The sequence below is a fragment of the Equus asinus genome, chromosome 26 (genome assembly GCF_041296235.1).
Source record: "Equus asinus isolate D_3611 breed Donkey chromosome 26, EquAss-T2T_v2, whole genome shotgun sequence".
Lineage (NCBI taxonomy): Eukaryota > Metazoa > Chordata > Mammalia > Perissodactyla > Equidae > Equus > Equus asinus.
The window spans coordinates 40,527,667-40,539,810 of record NC_091815.1 but is presented as its reverse complement, the minus strand read 5'-3'; positions in this window follow the sequence as shown (position 1 = coordinate 40,539,810).

The following is a 12,144-nucleotide window of genomic DNA, read 5'->3' as shown; positions in this document are numbered from 1 at the left end:
ATGTCTGACAAGTAGTGCAGGTCCACACCCCGGATCCTAACCCGTGAACCCAGGCTGCTGAAATGGAGCTTGTGAACTTAACCACTAGGCCATGGGGGTTGGCCCACTGTTTTTTTTTTTTTTTTGCCAATTCCAGATCTCTTGTAATTTCATATAAACTTTAGAATCAAAGTGTCAATTACTACAAAAAATACTGCTGGGATTGTAAGACCAGCTTCAAGAGAACAGCCATGCTATCATCATCAAGTTTTCTAACTTATTAACAGCATATGTCTCACTGTTTATTTAATTTCTCTCAGCAGTGTTTTGCAGTCTTTTTTTTTTATCTTTTGTTATATTTGCACTAGGTATTGCATATATTTGGATATTAATGTACTTGGTATTTTTTCTCTTTTTTTTTTGAGGAAGATTAGCCCTGAGCTAACATCTGCTGCCAATCCTCCTCTTTTTGCTGAGGAAGATTGGCCCTGAGCTAACATCCGTGCCCATCTTCCTCTACTTTATATGTGGGACGCCTACCACAGCATGGCTTGCCAAGTGGTGCCATGTCCACACCCGGGATCCGAACTGGTGAACCCTGGGCTGCCAAAGTGGAATGTGTGCACTTAACTGCTGCACCACCGGGCTGGCCCTGTAATTGGTATTTTTAAAATTTCCTTTTCCAACTGCTTATTGAAGATCACTTTCTAAATTTTCTTTTATGTTTTTTCCATGATTTAAAACTTTAAACAATTTTATCTTGTTTGTTAATTTTTTTTCTTTCCTGACCCTGAAATAATAGTTTGCAAAACCTTAATGCATGTATCATATAAATGTTAACCTCCAGCCCGCCTTATAAAACAGAACTCCTATTTAATATCATCTAAATCGTTATTGTCTTTATAGTTATGCTTGCTTATTGACTGACCCATTCTGAAGAAAGCACAAAAGTGCTAAACAGAACAAAAAGAGATCTCCCTTCCACCCTGGTCACTTGTTCTTTCCCATGTCCCCTCTCCAGGGACGATTCCCAGAACACCAATTCATGAGGTACCACCCCAAAGCTGAGTGTTACATACACATTTATGCAAAATTATTATGCATATGTTACTATGCATAATTATATTCTCATATTATGTGTTGCTATGCATACTTGTCTTTGCACATTATACAAAATGATAGTACATACGATTTGACCTGCTTCCTTCTTCATGTGACAATACGTCTTGAGCATTGCTCCCTGTCAGTATTTTAAGAGCTCCCTCATTTTCTTTTGATTGTAGCAGAATCTTCCATTGTGTGGAGACACCAAGATTGACCTACGCAGTTCTCCTCCTATGGACAATGAAGTTTCCATTCTTTCTCTCTGGTTCCAGAAAAGCCACAGAAGATAACTTTGTATTGTATTTGGCAGATATTCAGGCATGCCTGGAGGACATATTCTATAAGCACTATTGAGACAGAGAACATGTACATATGTAAAATAACCCGACACATCCTATATTCATTAAAAACACGTATGTTGAGCATCCGAAATGACCCAGCATCACTGGGGGCCTGGAAACGCAGGGCAGAAATGGACAGCCCAGGATCCCGGTGCCCAGGGCTGATGCTGTCAGCCAGAGACTAACCATGAACCCGAGAACAAATGCAACGAATGAACCAGATACGTTCAGACACTGATGACTATGACAAAAATCACGAAATGAGGCAAAGGGAAAGAGCGCTATTGGTGGCGGGGTGGGGTGCGGTGGGGGGGTTGCTTCCCCAGGTCTCTGGCATTTTTAACCAGCCCCATGCCTGCCACGGAGATTCTGATGTGGGTGGTCTCTAGGAAAAATATTGAAAATATCTTTAGAATATTGGTTGCATTCTGCCACTCTAAAGGATTTTCCCTTTTCTCCTTGTTTATTTCACGTGTGCAGAAATCAATGTTATTTGACTTTCAAAAAATGAACAATGTACACGAATTAATTTTGCAATGAAAATTAAGGGAAAAAATAAAAGCGTGCCTGGGTTGGCCATCTTCAAGAATGTAGCCTTAATGTGAGAGGAAGGGAAAGCCAGGATTTTAACACACAGAGGGACTCGAGATCAGATCAATTCAGCAAACCAGACAGGAAAACCCGTAGCTTTCTGAATGCAGATGTAAAGAGATCTGGGAGGTTTCATGTTGGTTGCGTTAGAGCCGGGTCTCATGCACATGCAACGGAGAGCTCAGGGCAGTGGGCACAGCGGCAGAAGGGAGTGATTTCAACAGAAGAAACCTCATGCTTTTGTTAAGAGGAAACTGAAGTGAGATTCCTTCTCAAGAGCTGTCCCTCAAACGTGTTTATCTCCTAAGAGGAGTGATGAGCCAGAGGCAAATTGCTGGTAGAGAAAATTGTCCGTTTCTGTGTAATCTAGCAACACCGTTGATGTGAGCCAAACATGCTGGCTGAGAGCAGAGTGTGAGGAGGAAAAGGGAGGGGACGGCATAGAGGCTGCTCTGTGCCTGGAGAGGACGGGACACCAGGATTCTGTGGAGGGAGATGCTCCCGCGCCTAGAAGCCGTCTAGGGGGACAGGATGCACCCGAGACGGAAGGGGGTTGCCATGAAGACAGAGAGCCTCCGCTGATCGATTTCAGTGAGATACACATGATTCAAGATGGCAAAGGTCTCAAATAAGGGCAGAGGTTTGGGGCTGAAATTCCTTCTCCAAATAGAAGCCATGAGAACATCACCCCAGGCCAAGCATGTGCACAGGGGACCTCAGCCCAAGCTGTGACATAAAACACTCCTTAAATCCACGATTAACACATGTTGGGAATCCAGTCTGTATGTACACTGGCATTTAATGAGCAGGAAAAGGAGGTGGGTTTCTCAGAAACCACACAATATGCTCGGGATTCAAAAGATGCCCTCTTCCAAAGGGTGAAAAAAAAAGGTGTTTGAGTCAATTAAGATTGTTTTGCTGATTGTTTCCATGGATACCACAGGCTGCAATTATTCCCGGATTTTTCGTGGGCTGAAAAATGCCTTCTTTCATTTTCTAATGCAATAGCTTGGAATGGCTGGACACCGATGACAGTGCCCAGCACATAATTAGTGATCCTTAAATACTCTTTGCTCTGACTTCCAGAAAAATATCCCTACATAAATGAAAAGTATAAGACAATGGGAGAAATTTCATTTTTCTTACTTTGTAACTCTATGTATAAAGTTACTTGCACACAGTAATAATATTGTCTGTTTTCTTTTTTTTTTTGCAACAAGGTATCATAAGAGTCAAGAAGGTAAAGCTAATGAAGCTTCAAGATTTATTCCTAATCTCCCACTTTTTTGCAAAACGTTGCTTCCCCCAAGCTCCCCCACAAAGGAGATTCTGTGGCCCCCACTACCCAGAGGACACGATCTTCCTCTTTCGAATATGAACGTATGAGTCCACTTGGGGCTTTGGGCTGGATTGTGACATGGTCAGAGGATCTTTGAGAAAGTCTCTCCACCAGCTTTGTTTATGATGCGTCCCTCCCTACGTTCACGCCCTGCCTGGCACATCCATTTTCAAATTGTATGTAGGAAGATTCATTATTCTGTTCTTCTATGCTGATGGCTTTTGGGTCATGTTTAACAAGACCTCTTGCGTTCTTTGATTATAAAAACACTCACCCATGTTTTCCTGGGGTGAGTGTATTCATTTTCAATTGCTTTGTCACAATAACCACAAACTTAGCGGCTTAAAAGAGGAACCATCTCTGTGGGTGTGGGGATGCAGGTGTGGCTGAACTGGTCCTCTGCTCAGGGTCTCACCAGGCTGCCATCAAAGCGGCAGCCGGGCTCTGTTCTCACCTGGATTCTTGAAATGATCTGCCTCCAAGCTCACTCGGGCTGTTGGCAGAATCTGTTTCCTCGTGGCTGTAGAACCAAGGGGTCAGCTTCTTGCTGGCTGTCAACTGGAGGCCACTCTCATCTCCTAAGGCTGCCTGTGGTTCCTGTCATTTGAGGTCTCCCAACATGTCCAATTTATAAGCCAGCAAAGAGAGTCTAGAGCGAGTCGGCTGGCAAGATAGTCTTACATAATGTAACATAACTTGGGAATGACATCTCGTCACCTTTGCCATATGCGACTGGTCAGAAGCAAGTCAAACGTCCCATTTGAGGAGATGACACAAGGATGTGAACACTAGGAGGTGGGGATCATGGGGGTCCTTAGAATCTGTTCCGTGAAAGGAGACAGAGCCCACCTCCCACTGCAGACACTGCCCTGCCATACACCTCACAGGAGGGGCTTTGCCAGTCCTGAATGAATGAGAAGATTCCAACGGAAGAAATACTCTGACACATAAGCTGGTGGTGCCCAAGAAGATGCAGTTACAATGTTCAGACTGAGTCCACTTGCCAAACAACAGCTCGGCTCAATGACCCCCTGTGGAATTTTCCCCAGGATGATGAGCTAAAGGCCCAGCAGAGGTCCAGGAAATATACGCGTTCCCACAGAGCTCCAGAGGACAGCAGCTTCTTGGGAACAACCCAGCACGGCCAGCGATGCAGAGTTGTCCCTTTTCAGACCGTCCAAATATTTAACTGCAGCTGTCTGCAGATTAAGTCCCTAGATTCCATCGATGGCCAGATTTTCTCTAACCTCCTCGGGCTGGCTGCCTTTTCTCCTCATGGTCCGATATAGCGGATTCCTGGCCTGCCTGGGGGAAGGGAGTCCAGCACACAGCCGGCTCTCCGGCGAGCACGTTTCACATTTCAATGCCATGATGCAAACTAGTTTTCAGATGTGCTTGTTGAAAGAAATTCCGTATCATAGTGTGGGTTTTCTCAGTCTCGGCACTGCTGACATTTCAAGCTGATCATTCTTTGCTGTGGGGACTGTCCTGGCATTGCAGGGCATTAGCAGCACCCCTCGTCTCCACCTAGCAGACACCAGCAGCACATCCCCTCCCCTAGTTGTGACCACCAAAAACATGTCCAGACATTGTCAAGTGTCCCCTGGGGGGAAAAATCACCCCAGGCTGAGAACCATGGTTACAGGGAATAAAACAAGTAATGATGCAAATTTCACTTTTATCACTTTCTAATCTCACCCAGGGAACAGAGGAGGGACCCCAGGCCCCGGGGTCAGGCCATGCAGCTGAGCTCTGCGAGAGCACAGGATACAGTCAATGAAGACCAGGGTCAGGCTGTTCCAGGCAGAGCGAACAGCAAGTGCAAAGCAGAGCAAGGGTCCTCCTTCATGCGAAAGTGGTGAAGACAGGAGGTGCCAGAGCCAAGTGTGGGGGACAAAGTGAGGTGGGTGCTGGAGACCAGGGCCCCAAAGGGGTCAGCTTCATGCTCTGAGGCCAACATCATGAAGATCTTACTTTTCTCTTTGCATTTTGTTTTGGAAGTGGAGGGGAGGAAGACGTTTCCTCTAACCACTCTAGGTCCTTCTGGTCGGGCTATGAATTAAATTCACATGAGACAGAATAATGGGGGAAAATAAAACAAAGCTTTATAACATGTATAGGCGGCAGAAGCCCAGGAAAGTGAGTAACTTGCCAAAATGGCAGAGGTTCTCATCATTAAGACCCTCCTCAGCCAAAGACAAAGGAGGGTGTTGGGGGTGGGGGGAGTCAGTTATGGGAGATGACCAGAAAAGCACAGTAAACAAGGGTAAGATTATTATGCAGCTTTAAGGCCTTGCCTTCCTCATTGCCAAGAGTTTCTAGAGCTAAGGTTACCCCGCTTCTTCCTGGGACAGAGAGGGAGACACCTTTACAGACGGGGATTTCCCTTACAAACGTAAACATCTCTTACAAAGGGTAAAATTCTACTTTTCAGAGCTTCTCCTGTGTCTGCAGTTTTTAAAAGTAACCAGCCCAAAATAACCCTCATGCCAAAGAGACACATTTTGGGGTGGTCAATTCCAATCCCCCACAGAAGTGACATCATGAGGACAAGGCTCTGTGACTCTGGGGCTTGGAGTCTGCCTCCCACACCGCCTGCCACCCTGGGGCAGGTTCTGAGCAGTTCACTCCCCTCAGGAACCCTTGCTGCCCTCTGCCCCTGGCGGGGTTCCTGGGCACAGGCCCGGGGAGGGGCAGGGTCAGGCGAGGCCCGGCATCTTTGAGGCTCTACACACATCTGCCAGTGTCCCCGTGTGCCTGAGGGAGCACGACATCAAATAGCAGCTGAAAACCCCATTAATGGGGGGAGAGGAAGACTCAGGGAGAGAGGAAGGACCTCTTTCTTGCTTTTTGGAACAAGGAGCCTGTGTTTTCACTTTGCACCGGACTCTGCAAGTTCTGCAGCCGGTCCTGGCTGAGGGGCAGCCCGGGCTGGACCGAGGGGACCACGTGGGCCGTGCCAGGGGAGAACATTCTACCGTGGGGATTGTCATCTAAACAGGGAATGATGCCATTTACAACGTTATCTCGCTCTCAAGGGGAAGGAGGCCCTGAGGGGAGGGCTGGGGGCCGGGAGACCCTCTAGGAGACGCTGGAGGCTGGGACGAGGGGATGCGGAGGGGAGGGAGGATGCGGACTCAGAGAGATGGCAGGTCGCAGTGGAAACGTCGAAAGAGGAGAAGTGGCGGCCTTCCTGCTGCCCCAGGGAAAACGGGTGTGGAGTCCGACCGGCCCCTGGTCCCCTGGTCCCGGGCAGCGGCCCCCTGGGGAGCCCCAGTCACGCCCCATCGTCCCCCTGGAGGCCCCGCTGCAGGGGCCACTTCTCACCCGGGAGGCAGATGGGTCTCTTCGAACCGCCAGCCGCGTGCAGAGATGCGAGTTGCGCATCTGTAGACCAGGCTTATGTTTTAAGCACCAGCGGTGTGTGAGGCCGCTCGTGCTCTTGGGTCCTGTCCATCGTGGTAACGTCTCTGAAATGCATGTGGCGCGTACCCCGAATGCTCCTCGGATCCTGAGGAGAGTCCGCTGTCACTGCTCGGCACCTCTGCTCTGTGGACACCTCAGTGTGCGCCTCCTGACGCACCAACCTGGGAGCGGGAGGCAGCTCTCCAGGGGGCTCCCCCGGGTCTGGGCGGCGGCTGCCGTGTTCCTTAGGCTCAGCACAGAGAAAGCATTTCGTAATGGGGACCCCGTCCCAGGACCAGCAAATTGCGGAGTCTGGGCCCTGGAAGACCTGCCTCCTTGTCCTTTGAACCCCGTATTCATGCGAGTGTGGGGACAGCCACGGGGCACCAGATCCTGCTTTTGGCTGCCTCACTGGTCTGGGTCTTGGTGAAACACGGTTGTGGGCAGGTGCAAAGGTCCCGGGGCCACAGCAAGACTGAGGGTCTAAGAATCCGAGGAAGGGGACATATAGCAGGAGGTGCAGCCAGGGAAGACTGTGGCGGCCGGATTACTCAAAGCCTGCCGGGGGTGGGGGGGGGGGGGGGGAGGAGGTTTAGTTCATTCCAAGAGCAGAAGGGAGCTCCTGGATCTCCTAATGTGTTTCTTATTTTGTTTTCCATGGGTGTCTGAAGTGAGGGCAGTCTTGGCCCTCACCATGCCAAGTCTGCGCCAACTCCTGGTAATTAGCATCAGAATTGACTGGAGGGGCCGGCCCTGTGGCCAAGGGGTTAAGTTTGCTGCCACTGTGGCAGCCCAGGGTTTCGCCAGTTCCAATCCTGGGCACGGACATGGCACCACTCATCAGGCCACGCTGAGGTGGTGTCCCACATGTCACAACTAGAAGGACCCACAACTAAAAGAAATATATACAACTATGTACCAGGGGGCTTTGGGGAGAAAAAGGAAAAATAAAATCTTAAAAGAAAAAAGGAATTGACCGGAATCCGTCTCCACCAGCCAGAGGGAGGGCTGGGTGGCCCTGAGGCCCTGTTTTTCACTTTATTTTAAAAATTAATACACAATAAACTTAACCTTTTTTGGGTGTCCAGTTCTATGAGTTTTAACACAACTATAGCGTCTTGTAACCACAGATACAGAACAGTTTTCTCTCTCCCCAAAATTCCCTCTTAACCGCACCTTCCCCCACCCCCAGCTGCTGGCAACCACTGATCTGTTCTCCATCACTATGGTTTTGTCTTTTCAAGAATGTCACTTAAATTGGGGACCAGCCCCATGGCCTAGTGGTTAAGTCTGGCACACTCCACTTCAGCAGCCTGGGTTCAGTTCCCAGGCACAGACCTACACCACTGATCAGTGGCTATGCTGTGGCAGCAACCTACACACAAAAAGAGGAAGATTGGCAGAGATGTTAGCTCAGGGTGAATGTTCCTCAGCAAAAAACAAAACAGAACAAAACAAGAATGTCACGTAAATGGAATCAGACAGCGTGTAACCTTCTGAATCTAGCTTCTTTCACTCAACATGATACCCTGGACAGTAATCCAATTACTTGATTATTCCAATAATCTGCTCCTTTTCTTTGCTGAGCAGTATTCCCTGGTGTTGATGCACTCGACTTTATTGATGTATTTGCCCCTTGAAGGGCATTTGGGTTGTTTCCAGTTTGTGGCTGCAGCAACTAGAGCTGCTGCAAACACCCATGCGCAACGAAAAAAATGTGTTAAATAATATTATTTATTTAATTCAATATATGCAAAATATTATCCTTTCAATATCTAATCAATATACAGAATTATGAATGAGATCTTCTACATTATTTTTTACATTAAAAATTTTCTATTGTGGTAAAATATATGTAACATAAGATTTACCGTTTGGCCACTTTTCAGTGTACAAGGCAGCATTTTAAGGACATTCACAATGTTGTGCAACCACCACTACTATTTTCAAATTTTTCATCAGCCCGAACAGAAGCAAAAACTCTCTCCCCCTTCATGACTCCTGCTAACCACACTCCATTTTCTATGAATTTGCCTATTATAGAGACCACATTTAAGTAGAATTATACAATATTTGTCATTTTGTGCCTGGCTTATTTCACTAAAATAATGTTTTCAAAGTTCATCCACATTGTAGCATGTGTCAGAACTTCACTCCCTTTTATGGCTGAATAATATTCCACTGTCCGGTTAGACCACATTTTGTTCATCCCTTCATCTATCGATGGACGTTTGGGTTCTCCCCGCCTTTAGCTATTGTGAATAATGCTCTTCTGATCATGGATGTACAAATATGTCTGAGTCCCTGCTTTCAATTCTTCTGGGTTTGTGCCCAGGAGTGGAATTGCTAGATCATATGGTAAAGCTATGTTTAACATTTCGAGGAACTGTGAAACTGTTTTCCACAGCACCTGCACCATTTTACACTCCTACTAGCAGTGCACAAGTGTTTCAATTTCTCCACATCCTTGTAAACACTTGTCATTTTCTGTGTGTGTGTGTCTGTGTGTTTTTATTTTAGTGATGGCTACCTTAGTGGATGTGAAGTAGTATCTCATTGTGGGTTTTTTGTTTTTTGTGTGTTGTTTTGGTGAGGAAGATTGGTCCTGAGCTAACATCTGTTGCCAATCTTCCTCTTTTTTCTTGAGGAAGATTGTTGCTGAGGTAACATCTGTGCCAGTCTTCCTCTATTTTGTATATAGGATGCTGCCACAGCATGACCTGATGAGTGGTGTTGAGGTCCGCGCCCAGGATCTGAATGCATGAACCCTGGGCCACTGAAGCAGAGCACATGAACTTAACTACTATGCCAGTGGGCCAGCCCCTCATCGTGGTTTTGATTTGCATGTACAGGTTTTTGTGAACATCAGTTCTCTTTTTTTCAGGGTAAATATCTAGAAATTTAAAGTGGGATGGCTCAGCCATAGGGCAAGTATGTGTTTAACTTTACAAGAAACTGTCAATCATTTCCAGAGTGGCTCTGCCATTTTGTAACCCCAGCGGCAATGGATGGGAGTTCCAGTTGCAAAATCTGTGGTGTGTTTAAAGCTTCTACACACTGGCTGTCTTCATGGGTAGAGTGGACTATGGAGGGCGAGAGTTGAACAAAAGATACTTGTTTGGGGCTTTTGTAATCACTCAGGTGAGAAGTGACGGTGGTTGGGGGAGGAATGAAGAGAAGGGGCAGCAGCAGGTGACAGAGAAGCATAGAGTGACATTTCCACCAGGAATCACCAGGCTCCTGAGGAGAAGGCTCCGGAGAGTTAACACAGGCTCAGTGTTCAGAGGAAACCTCAGGTCAACAACCCCCCTTGGAATGTTCCCTGCGTCCACGAACTAAATGCCAGGCCTAATACCAAGTGATATATCGTATATATTTCCACCGAATTAAAGAAGCAAACGCTTTTCTCAGAATCAACACAAAATGGCCAGTGTTCAGGAGACGTCCGCTCCTAAGTCATACGTGTGTCTTGAGTACAAGTCCACCTCTTACGAGTTCATACTCCTGGATCTAATTTTTCTCCATTTTTCTTATTTTGGAGGCTGATGGTCCCTCACGTATATCTTCTAATGTGTGTATATCTCGTCCTGGGTGCCCGCCAGGGGCCTGGCACAGAGTTGGTGTTAAAGAGATATGTGTTCAACTGAATCTTATAACATATCCCACTTGTTTAGCTCAGGGTTTCTTGAGCTTGGCTCAATGGCCCCTTGGGACTAGACGCTTCCATGGCGGGGCCACCCTGTGATTGCAGGAGGTTGAGCAGCATCCCTGGTCTCCGCTCACTCAGTGCCCTTCCTCCAGCTGTGACCAAAGCTCTCCAGGAGCTGCCGTGTGCCCTGTGGGGACAAAGTTCCTTCCTGGCTAAGAACTACTGCTCTAGAGCAACGTGGAGACTTTGTTTTCTTGCTCCTCTTTCGACGTTTCCACTGCGACCTGCCCTCTCTCCGAGTCCGCATCCTCCCGCCTCTCCGCATCCCCTCGTCCTAGCCTCCAGCGTCTCCTAGAGGGTCTCCCGGCCCCCAGCCCTCCCCTCAGGGCCTCCTTCCCCTTGAGAGCGAGATAACGTTGTAAATGGCATCATTCCCTGTTTAGATGACAATCCCCATGGTAGAATGTTCTCCCCTGGCACGGCCCATGCGGGGTCCCTGCCATCCAGCCTTGGCTGCCCCTCAGCCAGGACTTGCAGACTGCTCTGGCTGCAGAACTTGCAGAGTCCGGCGCAAAGTGAAAACACAGGCTCGTTGTTCCAAAAAGCAAGAAAGAGGTCCTTCCTCTCTCCCTGAGTCTTCCTCTCCCCCCATTAATGGGGTTTTCAGCTGCTATTTGATGTCGTGCTCCCTCAGGCACATGGGAACACTGGCAGATGTGTGCAGAGCCTCAAAGATGCTGGGCCCGCCCGACCCTGCCCCTCCCCGGGCCTGTGCCCAGGAACCCCGCCAGGGACAGAGGGCAGCAAGGGTTCCTGAGGGGAGTGAACTGCTCAGAACCTGCCCCAGGGTGGCAGGCGGTGTGGGAGGCAGACTCCAAGCCCCAGGGTCACAGAGCCTTGTCCTAGTGACTTCACTTCCAAAATAAAAGTTCAAAGATAAAATTAAGATTCTCATGATGTTGACCTCAGAGCACGAAGCCCCCAGCACAGGGACCCCTTCGGAGGGCCTGGTGGCCTGCTCTCCAGCATCTGCCTCAGTTCATCCTCCTACACTGGTTCCTGCACCTCCCGCCTTCAGTGCGTTTTCATGAAGGAAGATGCTTGCTCTGCTTTGCACTTGCTGTTCCCTCTGCCTGGAACAGCCTCACCCTGGCCTTCATTGACTGTCTCCTGTGCTCTTGCGGAGCTCAGTTGCATGTGCCCGACCCTGGGGTGTGGGGTCCTCTCCGGTTACCGGGGTGTTAAGAACTCTCTCCTCACCGCTGCACTGTGCTGGGGCTGCACCCAGGGGAGGCGACCGCAGCGCAGGGCACGCGGTCAGCGCTCCTTCCTGAGCGCAAGCGATAGTTCCTCTTTTAGTTTCTGTTACACACTTCGCTGGAGAGAGGACTAAATGCATCCCACCATCCCCAGATCCGAAGACTTGGGATATAAATGCCTTCCAGAAATGGAGCCAGAAAAGAGTAGATTCAACTCCCATGGATGGAATCCCAGGGATTTCTGGAGGCTCCGACACTGGCTTTCCCACCTGTATGGAGGGACTACTGTGTGCCAGGCTGAGATTTCGATTCCGCACACACACTAACTGCAGGGATGAGGACATTCTGGTCCCCAAAGGGCTCTCTCCGCCCCTTCTCCATCCTTCATCTCCCCACTGCAGCGACGGTTTCCATGGCGACAGCCTGAGCCTCCTCATTGCAGAGGTGGGGGCTCCTGAACTGGGGATGGAGCGGAGG